We start from the raw sequence: 25514 nt of genomic DNA, 5'->3' as shown, positions 1-25514 counted from the left end.
CAGTCACACTTCATTTTTAATCCATCACACCAAGAAATATAACATACCAGCATAGCATATGAAGATAAATTGCTTCTCTATTTATTGAATTAAATCTCTGCCTTTTAGTAATTTTAAAGTTTTAAACTTGGCAGGATTTTATTTGAACACTAACCTATTTCTTTTATTTTTTGACTTTTAAATTAGCTTTTAAATTTGTTCTCCAGCATCAACTGGGTTACTGTTCAGCCTTTTCTGGTTTAACCTTCTTTCTAGAATAGGATTTGTGTGACATTCATAATATAATCATGTAACTCTAATTGATGTGGATAAATTATACATCAGTTGTGCAATTCCTCAGTATCTGGAGCTCATTTTATGTAATTAAAATTCAATTATTTAGTTGCTAATTGGAATTAAATCGAGTTATTCTGGTCTCAAGAGTACATATAGTAAATAGTTTGCAGAATATAAAGTTGGTATTGTTTCCATGCTTTTGATATTTATAAATAAATGACATATTATATTAAAATTTAATGAGTTACAATTCTAAAGAAAAATGACAGATTGTAATAAACACCTCTAAGTAATTAGCTTACACATCCAAGAGCTTGATGCCTCATGTAAATCATTTGCTTGAAAAGCATTGCACTTTTTTCATGAGCCTATCATCACATTATTTTAGAGTTTTCTTACTTACTTTTCCAGCCACAAGAAATTCAGATTCATTTTTAAAAATTATATTGTTTCTGACCAAAAATAGTGTTATACAATTTGATCAGGCACATTATTCACCAATTTGGAGGCCATTCAAGGTGGGTTTTTGGCTATTTCAAAAACGAAATTCATTCTCAAAGAATGAAGATCTGTCAACTACAAGAATATTCCATGGATTGAGCCTCTGGTCTAATAGCTGTTGATGCAAAAAAAAAAAAAAAAGCATAAATATTACATCCTTTTAATTATGTAATTTCCCAGTTATTAATTTGATTTTGAGTACAATAAATTTGAACTTTACATCAGAGTTCTTTGAAATTTAAGAAAAATTTTTATATTCTCAATCATCATAAAACATACCCTATACATACGAAAAGTTTGAAAACATCAGTAGTCAAACTGTTATTTGGTGTGTGGTTTGATTTTTGAAACTGTGAAGTGGTACATGTAGAAGAAACGAATCTGTTTACAGTTTTCTGAAGTTGTGGCTATCTTGCCTTCTCTCCTTCTGTGTACATATATCCGGACACACATACACATATGCACATAAGGTTATTAAATAAATCATTGTTACCTCTTATGAAAGTCATAAATGATAAGCCACATACACCTAAGATGGCATTACTAGCTTTGGTCAAAATATATTATCAGAATTCTTACATCTTCACCTGAGTTTGCTTTAGAAACATGGTGCTGAAAATAATAGTTTATATCCAATGTCTGTCCATTGTGCTATCTCTCAAGGCTCACAAGAATGTGCTTGACTATATACTATAAGCTATAATTATTACCACGAAATTAACTTCTTGTTGTAGATAATATCCCTGATTCAAATACTCATTTTCTTGGTAAAATATTTTGTGGCACATGTTGTCACCACTGATTGATTAATGAAGTTACTGCAGTAGAGTGATGGTTTGTTTCTACACTAAAAAAAATATATTATTTGTTCAAAGTAAAATTGGGAATTAATATATTCTCAATCCAACTAAAGACAAAGTAGAAAGTATAAATAGCTTATTGCCTAATCTATGATGGTAAAATAAGTTTGATTTTTTGTTTCTAATTACTTTTCATACCATAACAGTATTGTAGTTTACATATTTAAAAAAGAAAGGTGACTTTTTTCATAGATTCTTATTTCTTTTCAAATTTTATTGTTATATTTTAAGTTCTGGGATATACATGCAGATCATGCATGTTTGTTATATAGGTATACATGTGCCATAGTGGTTTGCTGCATTCATCACCCGGTCATCTACTTTAGGTATTTCTCCTAATCCCCTCCCCAATCCCCCCACTCCCTAACAGGCCCTAGTGTGTGATGTTCCCCTCCCAGTCTCTATGTGTTCTTATCGTTCAATTTCCTCTTATGAGTGAGAACATGCAATGTTTGGTTTTCTATTCTTGTGTTAGAAAGTTGACTTTTATAATTCACTGTGGTCAGCTTCTAACCATAACTTTCTGGGACCAAAATGATTATTTTAAAATTTTCAGAGGCTTTTCTCTAAAATGAACAAATATAAAACTTATATAATGAAATTTTAAAACAGTTATATAACTATTATATCCTGTAGTGCACATCATGGTAAAGACTTTTTACATAAGTAAAGTTGCCCTCAAGTTTTAGTTTATATAATGCTACCACAAAACATATGTAGTGTATTAGTCTGTTTTCATATATCTGATAAAAACATACATGAGACTATGAAGAAAAAGAGGCTTATTTGGACTTACAGTTCCACGTGGCTGGGGAGACCTCAGAATCATGGCAGGAGGTGAAAGGCACTTCTTACATGGTGGCAGCAAGAGAAAATGAAGAAGAAGCAAAAGCAGAAATTCCTTATAAACCCAGAAGATCTCATAAGACTTATTTACTATCTTGAGTATAGCATGGGAAAGACTGGCCCCCATGATTTAATTACTTCTCCTGGGTCCCTCCCACAACACATGGGGATTCTCGGAGATACAATTCAAGTTGAGATTTGGGTGGAGACACAGCAAAACCATATCATTCTGCCCCTGCCATCCACCCCAATCTCATCTTCTCATATTTTAAAACCAATCATTCCTTCCCAAGTGTCCCCCAAAATCTTAACTCATTTCAGCATTAACCCAAAAGTCCACCTCCCAAATTTTCATCTGATACAAGGTAAGTCCCTTCTGCCTATGTGCCTGTAAATTCAAAAGCAAGCTAGTTACTTCCTAAATGCAATGGGGGTATAGGTATTGGGTACATAAAGCCTTTCCAAATGGGAGATACTGACCAAAACAGAGAGGTTACAGACCTCATGAAAGTCTGAAATCCAGGGGAGCAGTTAGAATTTAAAGCTCTAAAATGATCTCTTTTTACTCCAGTCTCACATCCAGTTCACACTGATGCAAGAGGTGGATTCCCATGGTTTTAGAGCCATGGTTCCTGTGGCTTTGCAGGGTACAGTCTCTCTCCCAGTTGCTTTCATGGGCTGGCATTGAGTGTCTGCGTCTTTTCCAGGCACACGGTGCAAGCTGTCTACCATTGCAGGCACATGGTGCAAAATCTACCATTCTGGGGTCTGGAGGACAGTGGTCCTCTTCTCACCACTCCGCTGGGCAATGCCACAGTATGCACTCTGTGGGGGTGCCCCAACCCCATGTTTCTCTTCTGCACTGCCCTAGCAGAGGTTCTCCATGAGGGCCCCACCCCCTGCAGCAAACTTTTGCCTAGGCATTCAGGTGTTTCCACACATGCTCTGAAATCTAGGCAGAGGTTCCCAAACCTCAATTCTTGACTTCTGTGCACCTGCAGGCTCAGCACTGTGTAGAAGGTGCAACGGTTTGGGGCTTCCATCATTTGAAGCCATAGCCCAAGCTCTACTCTGGCCCTTTTCAGCCACAGCTGGAGGAGCTGAGACAAAGGATAACAAGCTGAACACAGCACAGCTTGGTATCCTTTTTCTCCTGGGCCTCTAGGCCTGTAATGGGAGGGGCTACTGTGAAGGTCTCTGACATGGAGTGGAGACATGTTTCCCACGGTCTTGGGGATTAACATTAGGCTCCTTGTTACTTATGCAAATTTATCCTGCTGGCTTGAATTTCTTCCCAGGAAATGGGCTTTTCTTTCCTACTATATCATCAGGCTGCAAATTTCCTGACATTTCATCCTCTGTTTCCCTTTTAAAATGGAATTCTTTTAACAGCACCCAAGTCACATTTTGAATCCTTTGCTGCCTAGAAATTTCTTCCATCAGATGCTCTAAATCATCTGTCTCAAGTTCAAAGTTCCACAAACCTCTAAGGAAGGGGCAAATTACTACCAGTCTCTTTGCTAAAGCATAACAAGGGTCACCTTTGCTCCAGTTCCCAACAAGTTTCTCATTTCCATCTGAGAGCACCTCAGCACGAACCTTATTATCCATATCATTTTAAGGCTTTTAGTCAAAGCCATTCAACAAGTCTCTAGGAAGTTCCAAACTTTATCACATTTCGCTTTCTTCTGCGTCCTCCAAACTATTCCATCCTCTGCCTGTTTTCCAGTTCCAAAGGTGCCTCCACATTTTCGGGTATATTTTTCAGCAACACTCAACGCTACTGGTGCCAATTTACTGCATTAGTTCGTTTTCACACTGCTGATAGAGACATACCCAAGACTGGGAAGAAAAGAGGTTTATTTGAACTTATAGTTTGACATAGCTAGGGATGCCTCAGGATCATGGCAGAAAGTGAAGGCACTTTTTATACGGTGATGGCAAGAGAAAATCATGAGGAACCAAAAGCAGAAACATCTGATAAACCCATCAGATCTCATGAATAACATGGGAAAGTCCAGCCCCATGATTCAATTACCTCCCTGTAGATTCCTCCCACAACACATGGAAATTCTGGGAGATACAATTCAAGTTGATATTTGGGTGGGGACACAGCCAAATCATATCACACAGTATTCCTTTAAAATGCAAAATGTGTATGTAAATTTCAGTTCAAGCTGTATATTGTATAATATTTAATCATTCATTCAAAATTTGCTCCACAGCAAATTTTGCTGTGCCAGGTACGTTACAATTATCTACCCTCTAGGAATTCAGTTTATTAAGCCAGACAGATGTAAACTTGAAAAGGCATTATTGTGCTGTGAATGCTGTATCCAGGAAATCAACATCCATTCAGCTACTGAAACTACATCTCTCAAGTAGTTTCTGTTCCTCTACCTAGTAAGTCTCCAGTCCAATATATTTAATTCAGAGAAAGATTTGCTGTTTAACTATTGAAGCTTAAACTTTATGGCCCTTAATTTTCTCAGTTTCTTGGATCAGGCTGAAAAAATGTAGAGGAAATAGCATTATAAATTGTGTTAGGCAGGTAATCAAAATATTACGTTCTTTTTCTAAAATCTGGTTATGTTTGTGGCATGAATACCTATCACTTTATAAAATAGTTTGTTCTGATTTGTTTCTCACTATAAATAAACATCCAGTTTTGCACTTACTTTTGCATTAAAATTTTTATATATTTTTTCTTACAGATTTATGGATGATATAAGCTTTAAAGCTGATAAAACTGGATTTTGTGGCTTAATAATTCCTTTACCCAACCTTCTTTACCTGGAGTCCAGGCTGGAAGAAGTTTTCACATCTGGTCTTCTTTTCCTACAGCATTGCTCATCCCTGATTCAACCTTTTTATATTGCAATTAAGATTTTGTATCTAAGTTGCATACATCATAGTGTGATTCCTTTATTGGAATAAAATCCTAATAGTTTTCTGTTGACCATAGGATAAAATATAAATCCATAATATGTTTATATGAGTTATATGTTTCTATTTCTGTTTTAACAAATTTCTAAAATTTAGTACCTTAAAAAAAAAAACTTAACATTTATTATCTTACATTTCTTGAGGTCAGAAATCCTAAAGTCAAGATGTCATCAGGGCTATATTCTTGTAAGAGGCTCTAGGGGAAAATCCATTTCCTTGCCTTTTCTAGCTGCAGAAGGCTGCCTGCATTTCCAAAGTCATGATGCCTTCTTCCATGCTCAAAGCCAGCAGGGAAGCATCTTCAAATCACTCTCTACTCTGACTTTTCCCCTCATCACACCTCCTTCTCTGATTCTGACACTCCTGCCTTCCTCTTCCTTTTAAAAACCCTTCTAATGACATTGGACCCAACCAGATAACCCAGTATTGATATCCCCAACTCAAGATTTTCAACTTAGTCACATCTGTGAAGTCTTGTTTGCCTCATAAGCTAATATATTTATGGTTTCTGGAGATGGGAATGTAGGCACTTTTGAGTAGCCGATTATTTTGTCTACCATATATAGCTTTTTACCTAGCACCTCTGTCCCTTTTTAATTATCTTCAACCACATATTACCCATTCACACAAGACCATAGTCTCTAGAATGGTAAAAGAAACAGAAAGTAATATTTTTGAGTTTATCTAATGTATCCAAAGTCAGTAATTTTTATCTTCTCAATTAATTTTATGATAATCTGGAAGATGATATCCATCTTTTACAGAAAAGAAAATTGAATTTCAAAGAGGTTTGAGTATGTACACAGGAACATGCAGCCATAGGGTCTGAATTGAGACTCAGATCAGTAACTCCAGCTCCACGTCGTCAACTGCTATTTGCTATCTCATTATGTGTTTAATAGGTTGGCATAAAGTAATTGTGGTTTTTGCCATTAAAAGCAATAGTTTAGTAATTACCAACTTTCAAATTAGGTCTCTGAGTGGACGTCCAAGTTGTTAATTCCCAGGGCCAAAATCTGAGCAACCCACTGCACTGGCCAAAATAGCGGCGTTAAGACTGATGGTGCTTTTCTGCCCGGGAATCTCCAGTCTGGCTTCCTTTTTGAATCCGTAATAGGCGACTCTGCCTTTCTGGAGCTCCAAACCTCGGTCAGAAGGGGAACCAGTCCCGTTTACTCTGCACCAAGAGCTGCCGTGCCGATGTGCGGCGAAACCGCTGCGCCGGACACAAGAGTTGCGCTGGTGATCCGTGGAGCTCCTCCACTGGGAATCTTCTGCTCCGTGAGCAACCAAAATTTGTCTGAAAGTGTGGCGTCCTCTCGTTCTCTGAGCTTTCACTGGGAGCTGCAATCCCGAGATGTTAGCGATCAGCCATCTTGGATCATTCCCCCTACCACTTTTTTCGATGAGATGAGACGACAGGTGGATAAATTTACAATGATGGGAAAGAAACCAGTGTAAAAAGGCTGAGAATACTCAAAATCAGAATGCCTCTCCCTCTAAAGAGGATCACAGTTCCTCATCAACAAGGGAACAAGACTTGATGGAGAACGAGTGCATCCCATTAACAGAATCAGGCTTCAGAAGATGGATAATAAGAAACTTCTGTGAGTTAAAAGAACATGTTGTAGCCCAATGTAAAGAAACTAAGAACTTTGAAAAAAGGTTTGATGAAATCCTAATGAGAATAGACAACTTAGAGAGGAATATAAGTGAATTAATGGAACTGAAGAATACAATATGGGAACTCCTAGAAGTATGCACAGGTTTAAACACTCAAATTGTTGAAGCAGAAGAAAGGCTATCAGAGGTAGAAGTCCAACTTAATGAAATAAAACGAGAAGACAAGATTAGAGAAAAAAGGATAAAAAGGAATGAGCAAAGTCTCCAAGAAATGTGGGACTATGTGAAAAGACCAAATTTACGTTTGATAGGTGTACCAAATGCAACAGAGAGAATGAATCCAAGCTGGAAAATATTCTTCAGGATATTATTCAGGAAAATTTTTCTAAACTAGCAAAGCAGGACAATATTCAACCCCAGGTAATACAGAGAACACCACAAAGATATTCCTCAAGAAGAGCAACCCCAAGGCACATAATCGTTAGATTCACCAGGGTTGAAATGAAGGAGAAAATACTAAGGGCAGCCAGAGAGAAAGGTCAGGTTAATTACAAAGGGAAGCCTTGATATCCTTATTAATTTTCTGTCTCATTGAGTCTAAGTCTCTATGTATCTGGGTGTTAGGATCGTTAGCTCTTGTCGTGGCATTGATCCTTTTACCACTATATCTTTGTTGCTTTAAAATCTATTTTATCAGATACAAGAATTGCAACTCCTGCTTTTTATTTATTTATTTATTTTTGCACTCCATTTGGTTGGTAAATCTTTCTCCATCCCTTTGTTTTGAGTTTTTGTGTATCCTTGCATGTGAAATGGGTCTGGATGTAGCATACCATTGGGTTTTGGCTGTATCTTTTGATTGGGGGATTTAGTCAATTAAAATTTAGGATTACTGCCATTTGATGTTAACTGGCTGTTTTATCCATTCGTTGATGTAAATTCTTCTTTATGTTGATGCTCTTTACTTTTTGGTATATTTTTAGAAAGGCTAATACTGGTTGTTTCTTTCTATGTGTAACACTTCTGTCAGAAGCTCTTGTAACTTCTGAACTCAGATCCGGAACAAGTAAACTTAATAAATATATATAGAGCTCTCCACTTTAAATACACAAAATATGCATTCTTGTCAATACCACATCATACCTACTCATAGGTTTAAATGAAATATTGATTGGCCATTATTAATACCCATATTTTCTAGAATAAAGCAACATTTCCATTCTCTCTCCCACTTTTTCTTCCTCTTTCTTACTCTCCTTCACTCCTTGTTTTTCTTTCCTTCTCTCAAAAAAGAAAAAAAGAAATCAACTTGTAGACCTCTAGATCCAGGTCGGTATTGTCTCTCTCATTGCCTGATTTCCTTCCTTCCCTTTTCTCCCTCCCTCCCACCCTCCCACCCTCCCTCCCTCCTTCCCTCCCTCCCTCCCTCCCTCTGTCCCTCCCTTCATTCCTCCCTCCCTCCCTTCCTCCTTTCCTCCCTTCCTGCCTTCCTCCCTTCCTCCAAAAATAAATAAATAAATAAATAAATAAGATCAGAAAACCCTTGCAGAGCAATTAAATTTGAAATCCCAAGTTTTTACAACAACAAAAAATGCTACCTAAAAGAACAAATTCTTATTGAGGATGCCAGGGTCTTGATCTGGGGGCATGGGTACGATAAAAGAGATAGTTCAACTCCCAAAATTTGGGCAAAAGAAAAAGTAATCTATACAATTTGAGATTTCATAACTAGAAAACGTTTTAGGTATTTATTTCGGATTCTAATAATTGGCACAATAATGTAAGTATGAGGATAATCTGTTAACTTTCCCAACATCTATTTACATCAGCCACACTGACTGAGTTAATTCATATTATTTCCTGGGAGCTTCAGGCTCTGGAAAGTAGACTGAATGTACCTGTCAGCCTCTTTCCTCTTTGAGTTGTATGAATTCATTGCATATTTTCTAAACTAAGTGGAAATGTATAGACTTTTAACTAAAATAAAAGGAAATGTATAGACCAGTATCAAGGCCCCAGACTTCTATTTTCCTGTTTTACCACCCCCAGCACATGACTTAAGTATACCCAATAGCTTAAGTACACCTTATAACTCAAGGTGGCTTCTAGAATCTCACCTGTCGCATTTGAGTTCCAGGCTGGAAGCAGAAAGAAGAAAATATTCATTCCTTCCCCTTTAAGAAGACTTCTTGGAAGTCTCACATATTTACTTACATCTTACTGGCCAGAAATTAGTCACATTTTTATTACTCAGAATGTAGATTTTTAACTGGGTATGCTGCCCCCCACTTCCCAAAATATAGGGTTTTTGATAGAAAGAAGTCTTACAGTTTTAAGGGCCATCTCAAATGCCTTCATGCTTTTCTAACATTTCCACACAGAGGAGGTTCCTCTCATGCTTATCAAATGTTTGGTTTTCATGATAGATAGATAGATAGATAGATAGATAGATAGATAGATAGATAGATAGATGATAGATAGACAGATTGATAGATATCAACCAATAAATTCAGGTACCAACACGCACACATGCACGCACACAGACATACACACACACGTATATGTAAACACTTCTGTTTTCCTTATCAAAGAAGCTCCTTATAAATATAGATTATGGCTTTACTCAACTTTTTATCTTAGCACTGATCATGGAGTAGACCCTGATAAATGTTTATTGAATAAATGCATTGATGCTTAAAAAAAAAAAAAAAAAAAACAAAGGGAAGCCTATCAGACTTACAGCAGATCTCTCAGCAGAAACTCTACAAGCCAGAAGAGAGTGGGGGTCAATATTCAACATCCTTAAAGAACAGAACTTTCAGCCCAGAATTTCATATCCAGCCAAACTAAGCTTCAAAACTGAAGGAAAAATAAAATCTTTTATGAATAAGCAAGTACTCAGAGATTTTATTACCACCAGGCCTGCTTTACAAGAGCTTCTGAAAGAAGCATTACACGTAGAAAGAAACAACCAGTATTAGCCCTTCTAAAAATATTCCAAAAAGTAAAGAGCATCAACATAAAGAAGAATTTACATCAACAAATTGATAAAACAGCCAGTTAACATCAAATGGCAGTAATCCTAAATTTAAATCGACTAAATCCCCCAATCAAAAGATACAGCCAAAACCCAACAGCATGTTACATCCAGACCCATTTCACATGAAAGGATACACAAAGACTCAAAACAAAGGGATGGAGAAAGATTTACCAACCAAATGGAGAGCAAAAATAAATGAATAAATAAAAAGCAGGAGTTGCAATTCTCGTATCTGATAAAATAGATTTTAAAGCAACAAAGATATAGTGGTAAAAGGATCAATGCCACAACAAGAGCTAATGATCCTAACACCCAGATACATAGAGACTTAGACTCAATGAGACAGAAAATTAATAAGGATATCAAGGACTCGAACTCAGATCCGGAACAAGTAAACTTAAGAAATATTTATAGAGCTCTCCACTTTAAATACACAAAATATACAATCTTGTCAATACCACACCACATCTACTCATAGGTTTAAATGAAATATTGATTGGCCATTATTAATACCCATTTTTTTTTAGAATAAACCAACATTTCTGTTCTCTTTCCCTCTTTCTCTTCCTCTTTCTTCCTCTCCTTCACTCCTTTTTTTTTCTTTCCTTCTCTCAAAAAAAGAAAAAAAAAAAAAAGAAATCAACTTGCAGACTTCTGGATCCAGGTCGGCAATGTCTCTCTCATTGCTTGATTTCCTTCCTTCCCTTCTCTCCCTCCCTCCCTCCCTCCCTCTCTCCCTTCCGCCCTCCCTTCCTCCTTTCCTCCCTTCCTGCCTTCCTCCCTTCCTAAAAAAAAACAAAAAGCATCTCATCAAAATTATGATAAGCTGCTCTTTGGCCCATGCATATGGTGGTCATATTTATCATCCATCCTAGGACATTTTGAGAGTAAAAGGGGATTCTGTTAATAATTACATATAACCACAGAATAAAGTGGAAGCATCCCAAGCAAACCAGGACTTATGGTCCCTAGCAGTGGGTCTACCTACCATTTTAAAACTTCTAAAGTTAACTTATATACTTATAAAGCATACACTTATAATTCATTACTTATATAGTTAACTTACTTATATAATGTAACTACTTAAACCATAAGTCACAATTTCTATTCTTCATTTTTTCTTTTCTTCTTTCTGTCTCATATGATCTGCAGAAAACTTTGCAAAAAAAAAAGCAATAGTTTCTCCAATTATTTTCCCTGGGATGTTTCATAACTTCACATTTTTCCCACGGTTCTCTCTGCCTCTACCCTCATTGAAGACTTAGTTTAATTATAATCACTTTCCTGAATCCCTTTCCAAATCTGCTCAACTCGTTGGAGTATTTCATGCTCTCTATTGCATGCTGTATCCACTTCTATTGCACCCACTGTGTTATCTCTGAGCATCTATTTACCTACGGGTCTCCCATTATAAGATTCCAAATCCTCTGAGGAAAGTAGTCATGACTTTTGTGCTGTATTTCTCAAGACCCTATGGCTGTAACTGGGCCACAGAAGGCACTTAATAAATGTTTGTTGAATAAATAAACTGAAGTATAAGGCATAGTGGGTAGGAGTGATAAACTTTGCTTAGCAGGGTTAAGCAAAGGGTAAAACAGCACCGTTTACTTGAGAATCATGAGTATTTCAGCAAGGCTGGAGCCGAGTGTAAAATGAGTGGTTGTAGGGAAGTAAGGTGGAGAAACAGGGATGGGGAGAGCACAGGAAGTTACCCCAAACCAGAGAGGTGGGAGTTGATCCAGAAGTATCTGCGAATATAATGTAAGAATTTAAGCATGAAATAGATATTAAATTTGTACTCTACAGATTTTTTCAGCTTAACAACTAATTTTAAGACCATGTGTCATAATTTTTTTCCAAATTCAGTGTGATAGGATTAAAAGACAAATTATAATTTTAGTTGTCAGATCTATCATAAAATAGCTCTGTATCAGCACTTCTATGCTGTTAACTCCATGCCTCACCAGCTTTTTAAGCAAAATGAGAAATTGAGATATTGGCATTCTATAAAATTTGGTTCCCTCTATTCAGCTTATCGAGGGGAGAAAGACGTTGTGTTTTTTTCTTTTACCCTTATTAGCAACTTTTTTCAAAGAGAATTCTCTATTTTTAGGAAACATCCTCTACTTTAAATTTTTGGTGATAAAACCAGCTCATACATTTAATTACCAGTAACTTAGTGAATGTTGCATATTATGCCATGATTAGGAGAAGAGATAGAAACTTGAATTAGGGTAATTTGTGATAAGCTGGAACACAGAAAAGAAATAGCATCAGAGCCCTTTTAGGGCAATATACCATATCTTCTGGAAGCCAATTGACTCCTGTCATTGGCAGAATCGAAAGTCTAAGCTAATGACACTTTATTAAGCAAAAACACAATTTGGTGTTGTAATGCCCATTTTGCATATTAAAAATCAGATACCTGTAGGTTATTTCTAAGATAATAACCTCGGCAAGCAGTAGAGCCAACAGTTTGCCTTGCTTTTGCCAGCTTTTAGGACCCACGGCTTTTTCTACCACACATTCTCACTCATTCAAGAGGGAGAAAGATTACAGTTGAATATTTGTAATGTTGAAGCCAGTGCATTTGGCTTTATGGAAGAGCCAGGTACTTGTTCTTGGGAACTTTAAACCCAAATGTCAATATCACTCTTACATACCATGATTCTACTTTATGTCACTAATGAAAAAGCAAGAAACAGTTTCAAAATTTATTCTTAGAAACAAGCAATTTTCATAAATGCTACTCAGATGTGTGGCAGAAATAAGGCTTTTGAAAATAGAACAATGGGGGAAGGTGAAAAATGGGGGAAAGTAATTAGCCGTTAAAATTGGACTGTTATTTCAGGTTTCAACCCAGTTTTATTCCTTAGAGAAAACTATATTTTATAATGCCTGCAATGTGGTAAGTACCAAGTTAGGATCTGGAGAGTCTGTGGCAATACATAAACAATGACCTTGTTCTCAAATAAAATGAATAATTTAATGAAGAATTTCAGTAAACTCTGTTAAGTGCTGTGAAAATGCATTTTAGGGGCTTTTAACCTAATCTGGAGTAGTCAGGAAACGTTTCCAGGTGGAAGAGAAGTTTAAGTTGACACAATTACTTTTGGCATCTTCATCATGAAATCTTTGCCTGTGCTTATTTTCTGAATGGTATTGCCTAGGTTGTCTTGTACAGTTTTTATAGTTTTGGGTTTTAAATTTAAGTCTTTAATCCATCTTGAGTTTATTTTTGTATATGATGTAAGGAAGGGGTCCAGGTTCAATTTTCTGCATATGGCTAGATAGTTCTCCCAGCAGCATTAATTAGAGAATCCTTTCCCCGTTGCTTGTTTTTGTCAGGTTTGTTGAAGATCAGATGGCTGCAGATGTGCAGTCCTGTCTCTGGGTTTTCTGTTCTGTTCCACTTGGTCTATATGTCTGTTCTTGTATCAGTATCATGCTGTTTTGCTTATGATAGCCCTGTAGTATAGTTTATAATTAGGTAGTGTGATGCCTTCAGCTTTGTTCATTTTGCTTACAATTACCTTGGGTATTCAGACTCTTTTTTGGTCCTGTATGAATTTTTAAATAGTTTTTTCTAGTTCTGTGAAGAATGTCAATAGTAGTTTAATGGGAATAGCATTGAATCTAAAAATTACTTTGTGCAGTATGGTCATTTTCACAATATTGATTCTTCCTATTCATGAGCATGGAATGATTTTCCATTTGTTTATGTCATCTCTGATTTCTTTGAGCAGTGGTTTATAGTTCTCCTTGAAGAGGCCCTTCATTTACCTTGCTAGCTGTATTCCTAGGTATTTTATTCTTTTTTTTTTTTTTTTTTTTTTTGAGATGGAGTTTCACTCGTTACCCAGGCTGGAGTGCAATGGCGCAATCTCGGCTGACAGCAACCTCCGCCTCCTAGGTTCAGGCAATTCTCCTGCCTCAGCCTCCTGAGTAGCTGGGATTACAGGGACGTGCCACCATGCTTAGCCAATTTTTTGTATTTTTAGTAGAGACAGGGTTTCACCATGTTGACAAGGATGGTCTCTATCTCTTGACCTCCCGATCCACCCTCCTCGGCCTCCCAAAGTGCTAGGAACACAGGCGTGAGCCACCGCGCCTGGCCTGGTATTTTATTCTTTTTGTGACAATAGTGAAAGAGAGTTCATTCATGATTTGGCTTTTGGCTTGCCTATTCTTGGTGTATAGGAATGCTTGCAATTTTCTCAGATTTATTTTGTATCCTGAGTCTCTGCTAAAGTTGCTATTAACTTAAGAAGTTTTAAACTGAAATTATAAGGTTTTCTAGATATGGAATCATGCCATCTGCAAACAAAGATAGTTTGGCTTTCTCTCTTCTTATTTGAATATGCTTTATTTCTTTCTCCTGCCTGATTGCCTTGGTCAAGACTTCCAATACTATGTCGAATAGGAGTGGTGAGAGAGATCATGCTCATTTCATGTTGGTTTTCAAGGGGAATGCTTCAGGCTTTTGACCATTCCATGTGGTATTGGCTGTGGGTTTGTCATAGATGGCTCTTATTGTTATAAGGCATGTTCCTTCAATACCTACTTTATTGAGATTTTTTAAGCACAAAGTGATATTTAACACACTTTAACACAAAGTGAATTTTATTGAAAGCCTTTTCTCCATTTATTGAGATAATCATGCGGTTTTTGTCTTTAATTCTGTTTATGTGGTGAATCACATTAATTGATTTGTATATGTTGAACTAACCTTGTATCTTGGGGATGAAGCCTACTTGATCATGGTGGATAAGCTTTTTGATGTGCTGCTGTATTTGGTTTGACAGTATTTTGTTGACTATTTTTGAATCAATGTTCATCAAGAATACTGGCCTAAAGTTTTCTTTTTGTTGTATCTCAGTAAAGTTTTGGTACAGGATGATGCTGGCCTCATGGAATGAGAGTTAAGGAGCAATCTCTCCTTTTTATTTTATTTTTTTAGAATAGTTTCAGTAGGAATGAATGGTACCAGCTCTTCTTTGTACCTCTGGTAGAAGTCAGCTGTGAATCCATCTGAGCTGTGAATCCACCTGGTCTTGGGTTTTTTTTTTTTGTTTGTTTGTTTTTTGGTTAGCACACTATATATTACTGCCTCAATTTCAGAACTCGTTATTGGTCTATTCAGGGATTTAATTTATTCCTAGTTCAATCTTGGGAGAGTGTATGTGTTGATGAATTTATCCATTTCTTCTAGATTTTCTATTTTGTGTTCATAAAGATTTTTATAGGATTCTCTTCTAGTTGTTTGTATTTCTGTGGGATCAGTGGTGATAACTCCCCTTATAGTTTCTGGTTGTCTTTATTTGGATCTTTTTTCTTTAATAGTCTAGCTAGCTAGTTTAAGAAGAACTGCTCCTGGATTTGCTGGTTTTTGAAGGGGGTGTGTGTGTGTGTGTGTGTGTGTGTGTGTTTGTGTCTCAATCTCCTTCAGCTCAGTTCTGATCTTGGTTATTTCTTGTCTTCTGATAGCTTTGGAAATTTGTTTGCTATTAGTTCTCTAATTCTTTTAGTTGTGTTGTTAGGTTGTTAACCTGAGATCTTTCTAGCTTTGAGATGTGGGCATTTAATGCTATAAACTTCCCTCCTAAAACTGCATTAGCTGCATCACAGAGATTCTGGTGCATTGTATTTTTCATCACAGTATTTTCAAAGAACTTCTTGATTTCTTTCTTAATTTTATTATTTATCCAAGAGTCATTCAGGAGCAGGTTGTTCAATTTCCATGTAGTCATATTATTTTGAGTGAACTTCTTAATCTTGAGTTCTAATTTGATAGTGCTATAGTCTGAGAGACTATTATGATTTCAGTTCCTTTGCATTTGCTAAGGAGTGTTTTGCCTCTGATCCAGTACAATTCAGGACCTAGGCACAGGCAAAGATTTAATGATAATGATGCCAAAAGTAATTACAACAAAAGCAATTTGACAAATGGGACTTACTTAAACTGAAGAGCTTCTGTACAGCAAAATAAGCTAGCAATACAACAAGCAGACAACCTACAGAATGGGAGAAAATGTTTGCAACTCACCTGTCTGAAAAGGGCAAATATCCAGCTTCTTTAAGAAACTTAAATTTACAAGGAAAAAAGAACCCCATTAAAAAAGTGAGCAAAGGGCATAAACAGACACTTCTCAAAAGAAGACATGTATGTGAGCAATTATCATATGAAAAAAAAAGGTTAACATTATAGATCATTAGAGAAATGGAAATAAAAACCATAAAGAGATATCATCTTACACTAGTCAGAATGGCCATTATTAAAAAGTCAAGAGACAACAGATGCTGGTGAGGTTGCAGATAAAAAGGAATGCTTTTACACTGTTAGTGAGAATGTAAAATAGTTCCATCATTGTGAAGGACAGTGTGGAGATTTTTCAAAGACCTAGAGGCAGAAACACCATTTGACCCAGTAAGCCCATTACTGCATATATGCCTAAAGGAATATAAGTTGCTCTATAATAAAGATACATTCATACATATGTTCATTGCAGCACTATTCACAATAGCAAAAAAATGGAATCAACCTAAATGCCCATCACTGATAGACTGGATAAAGACAATGTGGTACATATCCATCATGGAATGCTGTCCAGCCATAAAAAGAATGAGATCATGTCCTTTGCAGCAACATGGATGGAGCTGGAAGCCATTATCTTCTGCAAGCTAACGCAGGAACAGAACACCAAATCCCACATGTTCTCACTTATAAATGGGAGCTGAATGATGAGAAAACATGGACACATGGATGGGGGGAAAACACACACACTGGATCCTGTCAGAAGGTTGGAGTGGAAGGAGGTAGAGTACCAGGAATAACAGCTAATAGATGCTGAGCTTAACACCTAGGTGATGGGATGATCTATGCAGCAAACCCCTGTGGCACTCATGCAGGATGTACAGGTTGTGCTCTACGTCCAATCTGCACATCCTGCACATGTATCCCTGAACTAAAAATACAAGTTGGAGGAAAAAAAAGTCACACAAATGACCAAAAGGTACATAAGAAAATGCTCAACATCGGTAATCATTGAGAAAATGCAAATTAGAACCACAATGATATATCACGTCATTATAATGGTGTTTATCAAAAGGGGAAAGGGTAACAACTTTTGGTAAAATGTCGAGAAAAGGAAACACTGTACACAGTTGATGAGAAATTAGCACAGTCTTTTCACAGAACAGTAAGGAGACTACTTGGAAAGTTAAAAATAGAACTACCACATCATCCAGCAAACCCCTTTCTGGATATATGACTAAAATAAATAAAATCAGTGTGCCCAAGGAAAAAAAATGTTTAAGTTCACATAAAAAGCATAAGTAAGAACTAATGGGATAAAAAGCAGGGTGATGCCAAATATAGGTCATTGCCTGCTGGTCTCCATCTTGTTAAAGGATAAAATTTCTAGGAATATAACAAGAAAGTGAAAGGGAAATAATGATTAGTAAGATTACAGGTCCTGTCTCTCACAGTTTGCTATTAAATGCCAATAAATAAAAAGCACCAGAAGTGTCATAACAGGTATAATATTTCATGGGTACAACAGTCCATTTAACAGAGATATAAAAAAATGGAATGGCCGGGCATGGTGGCTCACACCTGTAATATCAACACTTTGGGAGGCAGAGGCAGGCGGATCACAAGGTCAGGAGATCAAGACCATCCTGGCCAACATGGTGAAACCCCATCTCTACTAAAAATACAAAATAATTAGCCAGAAATGGTTCACATCTGTAGTCCCAGCTACTCAGAAGGCTGAGGCTGGGGAATCACTTGAACCTAGGCCGCAGAGGATGCTGTGAGCTGAGATTGTGCCACTGCACTACAGCCTGGGCAACAGAGCAAGACTCTGCCTCAAAAAAAAAAAAAATGTTTTTGACGAATTTTTAACCTTCTGTCAGATAAGATTTCAGGTTAACTCAATCCCATTGAGTAATTTTTCAGGCAACTTCCTAAGAGTTAGCTACATTGGTGGTACTCCAGTAATGCTCAAAGATTCATCTCCACATCATTGTTTTCCCTTTAAAGAGCCTTCTTCCTTTACTCTTCACATCCTACTATGAAATGCATAGAATTTGGTCTCTGCATGTCAATTCCCATTAGTATCGTTTAGTATTGAGTATGTATGCTGGTGGTGTGAGAACAAAATACCAGAGGTTTCAGTGTTCATTGCAGCATGATTCACAATAGCAAAGAAATGGAATCAACCTAAATGCCCATCTTTGGGAATTTTGTTTGTTTGTGTGCTGGAACAAAATACCAGATGTTAGGTAATTAATAAACAATAGAAATTTCTTTCTCACATTTTGGAGCCTGGAAATTCCAAGACTAAGGCATCATCAGGAATGATGTCTGGTGAAGGCTGTGCCCTGCTTCTGAGATGACACTTTATTGCTGTATCCTCTGGAAGGATTGAATCCTGACATAGTGGAAGGGACAAACAGACAAGGGAACTTTCCTTGTGAAAGGATGCTAATCCCATTCATAAAGGCAGAACCCTCAGGGCTTAATCTCCTCCCAGAGGCCACACCTATTAATACTATAGCATTGGGAATTAAGTTCAATGTAACATTTGGAAGGGGCCCCATCATTCAAACCATAGCAGTTAATTCCATTAGGATATAGCTGACTGACAACATGGTAGAAATTATGCATTTAGACTCCAGAGCTGGTCTAGGCTGGGCTGTGGGCTGATGTACCTGTATCTTGGCAGAGCCAGGTGGTGACACTGGTGCACCTTCAGTCTTTTCCCAGCTCCCTATAGGCAGTGCATGTGTACTTATCTAAGGTGACCAGCTTTTCCTACATTGCTATTTCTTGACCTGGCTTCTTGGATCTCTTGTCCAGCCAGATTCCGTAGTTTGCTGCAGGCCTATGGAAAAAAACATTTCCTCAGGTATACCTCATCCTCAGACCTATATGAAGCTAAGCAGTTATCTGAGCACCTCCTCATGTCTTCATGTCACCATTTTTTTTTTTCTGGAGCCTAACTGTGGGGCTTCTTTTCTTGATTTTCCAATAAAAAGCAGCACATCAGACTCCTCTTCACTTATATTTGTCATTACCTTGCAAGAAACTCCTTTGCTTCTTTATCATCCTTCTGATTTTCCTTGGGAGAGGAGACACAAACACTACCTTCTGTACCCGCCTTCCCCCACCTCATTTCTCTGTGTCCACCAATGCCTCACTCAGGGTTTCGCAACTTTGGCATTAATGATATTTTGGACTCGGGACATTCTTTTCTGTGGGGTCTGTCCTGTGTGTGTCGGATGCTGAGCAGCATCTCTGGTCTCTACTCACTAGATGCCAGTAGTGTCTCTCCAGTTGCAACAATAAAAAAATATATACAGGCATTGCTGAATGTCGTATGCAGGCAAAATAGGTACCATTTGACCCTAACAAAGTAACAGTTTTGTTTACTCTAGGGTTTACTCTAGGAGAGAAATGGATCCTATCAAAATAAATCAACTTTCAATGTTTTCATAGTCACAACTGAAATCTAGGATTTCTTGTTCTCCTCTAATCTCAAGGAGACTGTAAAGTTGGCATTTTTTATTTGCTGAACTCTTGTAAACTTTTGCCTTATCCTTCAACCTCAGGGTAATTATAACCCCAGGTCTCCTAGGCAAGGAGAGCAAACATTTCACACCGGTTAGTGCTTCCAGGCGACACGTTAACATTTTACATGTGATCTTGTGATCTGCCACATGGTTTTACCAAATATCACAAGAAAGGACTTCTAGTACAGAGTTAAATAGTAAAATCATTTCTAACGTTTTGACCAATGTAATTATTTGTTTACTTAATGTTGCATAGATGTGTACAAACCATCAAAAAATTTTAAAAGCCAAGCAACAGCTATATGGCTATCCCGAATAAATCTCATATTACCTATTCTTACTTCTCAATTCTCTCCTACCTTAGACTAAGTAATTATTAGATTTACAATCCCAAACTGCCATTACTACTCTCTGTTACTGATCTGTCACATCTCATCTTCTCAGCTTTCTACTTTCTGAGTTTTCTACTGTGCCAGAGGCAGAATGACTCTGAGAACATTCCCATATACTTTCCTGGTCAGATCAAGCTGTGCTTTTTGAATGTGATACACAATCCAGTAGATAGATTCTAGAAACCACATACATCATTTTGTGTATTTTAAAGCAGTTGTTTGCCATCTGTATCTATGTGTTTAGTGGTTTTAGAATTAATTTATGATGTATTTGGGTGTAAAGGAGGAAAGCAGTTTGCAAAGAGAATACAATTTTAAACGCAATGCAACCCAATGTACTATCAATCAGCAGTGTTTAACAAAGGGAGAGAGAGAGAGAGAGAGAGAGAGAGAGAGAAACTGCAACTGTTCTGAATATATACTAGTCTAGTTCATTTTAATGTTCCTACTATAAATGTCTGCATTTACACATGATTATAAACAGGAATCTAAATCATTGCAGCTAGTTTTATGATATAAACATGACATTAATAAGAACAACAAATTTAGGAGCAATAATGCATTTTCAAACAAGGGTGTTTTTCCTGCCATGTTCTAAAAACTCAAACACATAAATAACCTGATAGCATAATTCTTGAAGTGTATATTATATCAAAGACTAATTATTTTTCTATGAAAATATTGTTACAGGATTAAATTTTAAAAGGTCACTTCTATTGTGAAATGAAGCTAAATTAAAATTACACTAAAAAATTGATGGAGATTAGGTTTGTCTTTGAGACCTTATTTATTTTGGACATTCTAATGCCTACTATAATTTTCGGTACACAGTAGGAGTTTAATAAATATGCACTGAGTAAAGAAATTATTAGAAATATTACAGTATAATACGTGTGCTGAATAGAGTAATAAAAAGGAAGACATTTGTTATAGTTTTGAAATGTGCCTACACAAATTAAGTGCTCAATAAAGGTTTGTGATCTAAGATGTGATCATGGGGAATCTGAAGAGAGAAACCGTAGAGTTCTGACGAATCATTCACTGTACTCGGTAGCCCCCCAGTGAGTTCTGCTTCCTGATATTCACATCATTGTGTAACCCACTCCCCTTGAGAGTAGACCAGACCTGACGGCTCATGTTCAAAGAATAGAGTATGGTGTCAGAGGACATCATGTATGCAATTAGGTTATAAAAAACCAAGACTTCAGTCTTGCTCTTGCTTCCTCTGACTCTTCTTCCATCCTTGCCCAGATGAAGCTAGTTGCTATGCTTCAAGGTCTTTAATGGAGATCCACGGGGCATTATACTGAGAATTGCCTCTGGCAACAGCCTGTGAGGAACTAGGTCCCTCAGCCCAGCAACTCTCCGGGAACTGAATCTTGAGAACAACTACACAGTGGACGATCTTGAATGTGTTGCCTCCCTCAGTAGAGCCTTAGGGTGACTACAAGCCCATCTAACTTACTGAGTGCATACAGCTTGTGAGCAACCTGAATTCATGGGGCTCAGGGAAGTCATGCCCAGATTTCTGACCAGTAACAACTGTGAGAAAATTAATGTTTTAAGCCACTAAGCTTTGAAGTAATTTGTTACATAGCAATATATTGCAAAATAAGGTCTCTCAGGAAATGATTTTTGTTTTTTTCTATAAAACCACTACATTTCTGAGGTCAATAAACCAGCTAACTCATGTGATGTAAAGGTTATACATTAGATGATAAATTATTAAACTAACCATTTTCCACAGTCACTAAATTATGAGTTTTAGCTAACATCTTGCAAAGAGATAGGGAAATACATAACAAAACTCTGGAATTTAGCAAAGGGGTATAAATGGTTGTCATAAACAAAAATAATAGTTGGTAAAGGGACGAGGCAGTGGGTTATAAAAGCAATAGAGAAGAAAATGTAATGTAAGTGGTTGGTGAATGGGTAATTTTGTCACTCAAAGAGCTGCTGAGCCCCTGCAGTATACCACTCATTGTGAAAAGCTCTGTGGATACGAAAAATGATTAAAAATTGCTATTTGCTCTCAAGAACATTGTGGTATAATGAAAAAGACAGGCACACACAGACTTGCATGTATACTTTCCACTATGAAACAATGTGATGAGTGTCATGAAACATGTTTGTGTGGTGTGTAACAGAGAAGTGTGTGACTTCTCAGACGATGTGGCAGGTGTGTCCTCTGGGAAGCAGACAGTAAGGCAGCATTAGGCAGGTATGAGATTTACTGGAAGCTAATACCTGTGGCAGGTAATAGGCAGAAAAAGAAGAATGACATAGGGAACCTGAGAACAAGATGTAGAGCTATCAATATCTTGTCCAACAGATAGTGCCAGAGCAATGATTGCCCTTTGAAAAAGTCTTGTTTGCCATTAAGTCTAGTCCTTGTAATTTTTCCATGCTCAGTAACTGCTTAGGGATAGCCTATTCCTAGAGCATGGCTTCAGCTCAGAAGCCAAGGTGGAACCTGAAGGTTGGTGGCTGTTTGCTAACTGCACAGTTTGCAGCTGAATGTAAAGCCGCTTCTTTAAAGGAGATATTAATTTTCACAGTGGAGATTACTTCAGCTCAAAAGCCAAGGTAGACCCTGAAGGTTGGAGGCTGTCTGCTAACTGCACAGTTTCACAGCCTGCAACTGAGTGAAAAGTTAATTATTTAAAGGAGATATGATTCTTCACAGTGGAGATTCAAGGAAGGATCGCTTTAACCATGGTGCACTGGAATTGAGTTGGAAAGGGTGGAAATCTAGGAATGAGGGAGGCAAAGGAGTCAAGGAATTGCATGTTCAAAGTCACAGAGGCTTGAAGCAGCACTCTGTGTGGTTCCAAAAGGCTAGGGAAAAGAATACTTGTGCAGAAACAACCAGATTTGAGCATCGAGAGGTAGACAGGTGTTGGATAATAAAACCCATATGTCATATCGTTCCAGCTTCATCTTAAAAGCTATAATAACATTGAAGTATTATGAATTTTGATCAGAAAATGAAAATAATCAGATTGGCATTTTTATAAGGTTGTTATTTTGAACCAGTATGAAAAAATAGTCAGTGGGTTGTAGGTTGCTGAACTTGTGAGCCATTTTATGAAACTGTAATACATTTGTTCCATAAAAACATGTCTGATAGACAGCAAGTATATGGCCCCGTTCCAAACGGTAGCTGATAATTGAGTATATTGACTCCTAAAGGTAGGTGACAGTCTCCTGGAGGGTCACTTTAAGTTTCCAGGATGGTGGGATATTTAGAAATTAAAGTCTACCTCCTTTGATTTGTCTAACATCTAAGAATCTAACAGAAAAAGACTTGAGCTTTGGGTACCCTTAAGCTTATAGACCTATACAGACTTATGGGATTAACTGCGAGGGACTAGGGAGTACACAACCAAGGTAAGATTTCAAGGATGGACAGCAGGACCCTTGAAGAAAAGTCACCATTAGTAATTAATCAGGTGGTGTAGTTGGCTGCATGTATTCAGAAAAAGCTAAGATGTGTAAAGGGCTGGAAAGCTATATTAGAAGTTTCCTGACTCTTTGGAAATTCATCTCTATGTCCTAGGGTTGGGAAAAAAGCTCTGTGAAAAATGAATACAAATTGAGCATCTCTAATTCAAAAATCCAAAATTCAAGGTGCTCCAAAATTCAAAATGTTTTGAGCACTGACCTATCACAAGTGAAAATTCCACACTTGACCTCATGCAATGGATCGCACTCAAAATGCAGGTGCACACACACACAATTTATTCAGTGACCCTAAGAGATAAAAGACCTTTCCAGTCCCCTTCTGCTGTTATATATTTTTTCTGGACATTCTCAGAGTCCTCTACACAAGCATGCCCACAACTTAACCTGAACACATTATTTTCCCACTGTATTAATGGTCTGTCATATTTTTTTACTGTTAAGTACTTATTTGTGAATGAGTATAAGAAAATGATTGCTTGTGAGTAACATATATTCAGTTAGAAATAATTATGAATTCCAGCCACGGTGGCTCACAGCTGTAATCCCAGCAGTTTGGGAGAGTGAGACAGGTGGGATCAGTTGAGGTCAGGAGACCAGCCTGGCCAACATGGTGAAACCCTGTCTCCATTAAAACACAAATATTAGCCAGGCGTGGTGGTGGGCACCTGTAATCCCAGCTACTTGGAGGGTTGAGGCGGGGCAGAAGAATTGCTTGAACCCAGAAGGCAGAGGATCCAGTGATCCAAGATCATGTCATTACACTCCAGCTTGCACCACAGAGTGAGTATCTGTCAAAAAAAAAAAAAAGAAAGGAAGGAAGGAAGCGAGGGAGAGAGGGGGAGAGAGAGAGAGAGGGAGAAAAAAAGAAGGAAGGAAGGAAGGAAGGAAGGAAGGAAGGAAGGAAGGAAGGAAGGAAAAGGTAGATGATGCCCAATGACTCCAGGTTGTTCATATGAGTGACAACTTTTCTACATAATGGTTTAATGTTTGTGAACGTTGTTACATACACAAAATTTTAATTAAAAAGGATTGTATAGAATTACCTTCAAGCTGTGTATATAAGGTACGTCTGAAACATAAACAAGTTTTGTGTTTAGACTTGGGTCCCATTCTCATGGAACCCAAGGATATCTCATTATGTCTATGCAAATATTTCAAATCTGAACAAATCAGAAATCTAAAACACTTTTTGTCCCAAGCATTTTGGATAAGGGATAGTAAACCTGCTATTGTTTTTATCAGATGTTGTAGATGCCTTATGGATGAACACTATTTGTGGTATGTAGCTCTGAAAGGACATCTAATGATCACCACCTACTGGAATTCATGACATTAAGTGATACCTTCAAGTTGAGCATGAGCCGAACCTGGTGACTTACTTCCTATGAGTAGAATGTGCCAAAAGTGATAGGATGTCACTTTTGAGATTAAGTTGTAGAGATTGTGACTTTCCTCTGGCTTGCATTCTTCCTCTTTCCTATTCTCGCTTTCCCTCTAGCCCTTCTTAAGTTTTTGGTCTGAAGAGGTTCATTATATTGTGAGCTACTGTATGAACCAAACTACATAACAAGAAACTGAGGGCTGTCCCCAGCCAACATCCATCAAAAAATCTAAAATGTACCAACAGCTATATGAGTAAGTTTAGAAGTGGATCCTTCTCCAATTGAGTCTGCAGATGAGGTCACAGGCTCAAACAATATCTTAATAGCAACCTTATGGGAGAAATCCTAAATGAGAAAACCTTGATAAGCCACGCCTAGATTCCTGACCAGAGCGCCTTTGAGATAATAAGTGTGTCTAGTTTTAAGCCACTATGTTTACAGATAAATTGTTACTCAGCAATTGATAACAAATCCATCATACAAAAAGTATGGCTCCAGGAAAAGATAAATGTTTTCCTCTAGGAAGAGAAAAGATGTTTTCCCACTAGCTAAAGAGTGTCATGAGGAATCTGAACGTAAAACAGATTTCAGAGGTGTCAACAAGGAG

This window comes from Callithrix jacchus, chromosome 6 (genome assembly GCF_049354715.1).
Source record: "Callithrix jacchus isolate 240 chromosome 6, calJac240_pri, whole genome shotgun sequence".
NCBI lineage: Eukaryota > Metazoa > Chordata > Mammalia > Primates > Cebidae > Callithrix > Callithrix jacchus.
This window is presented reverse-complemented; position numbering follows the sequence as displayed.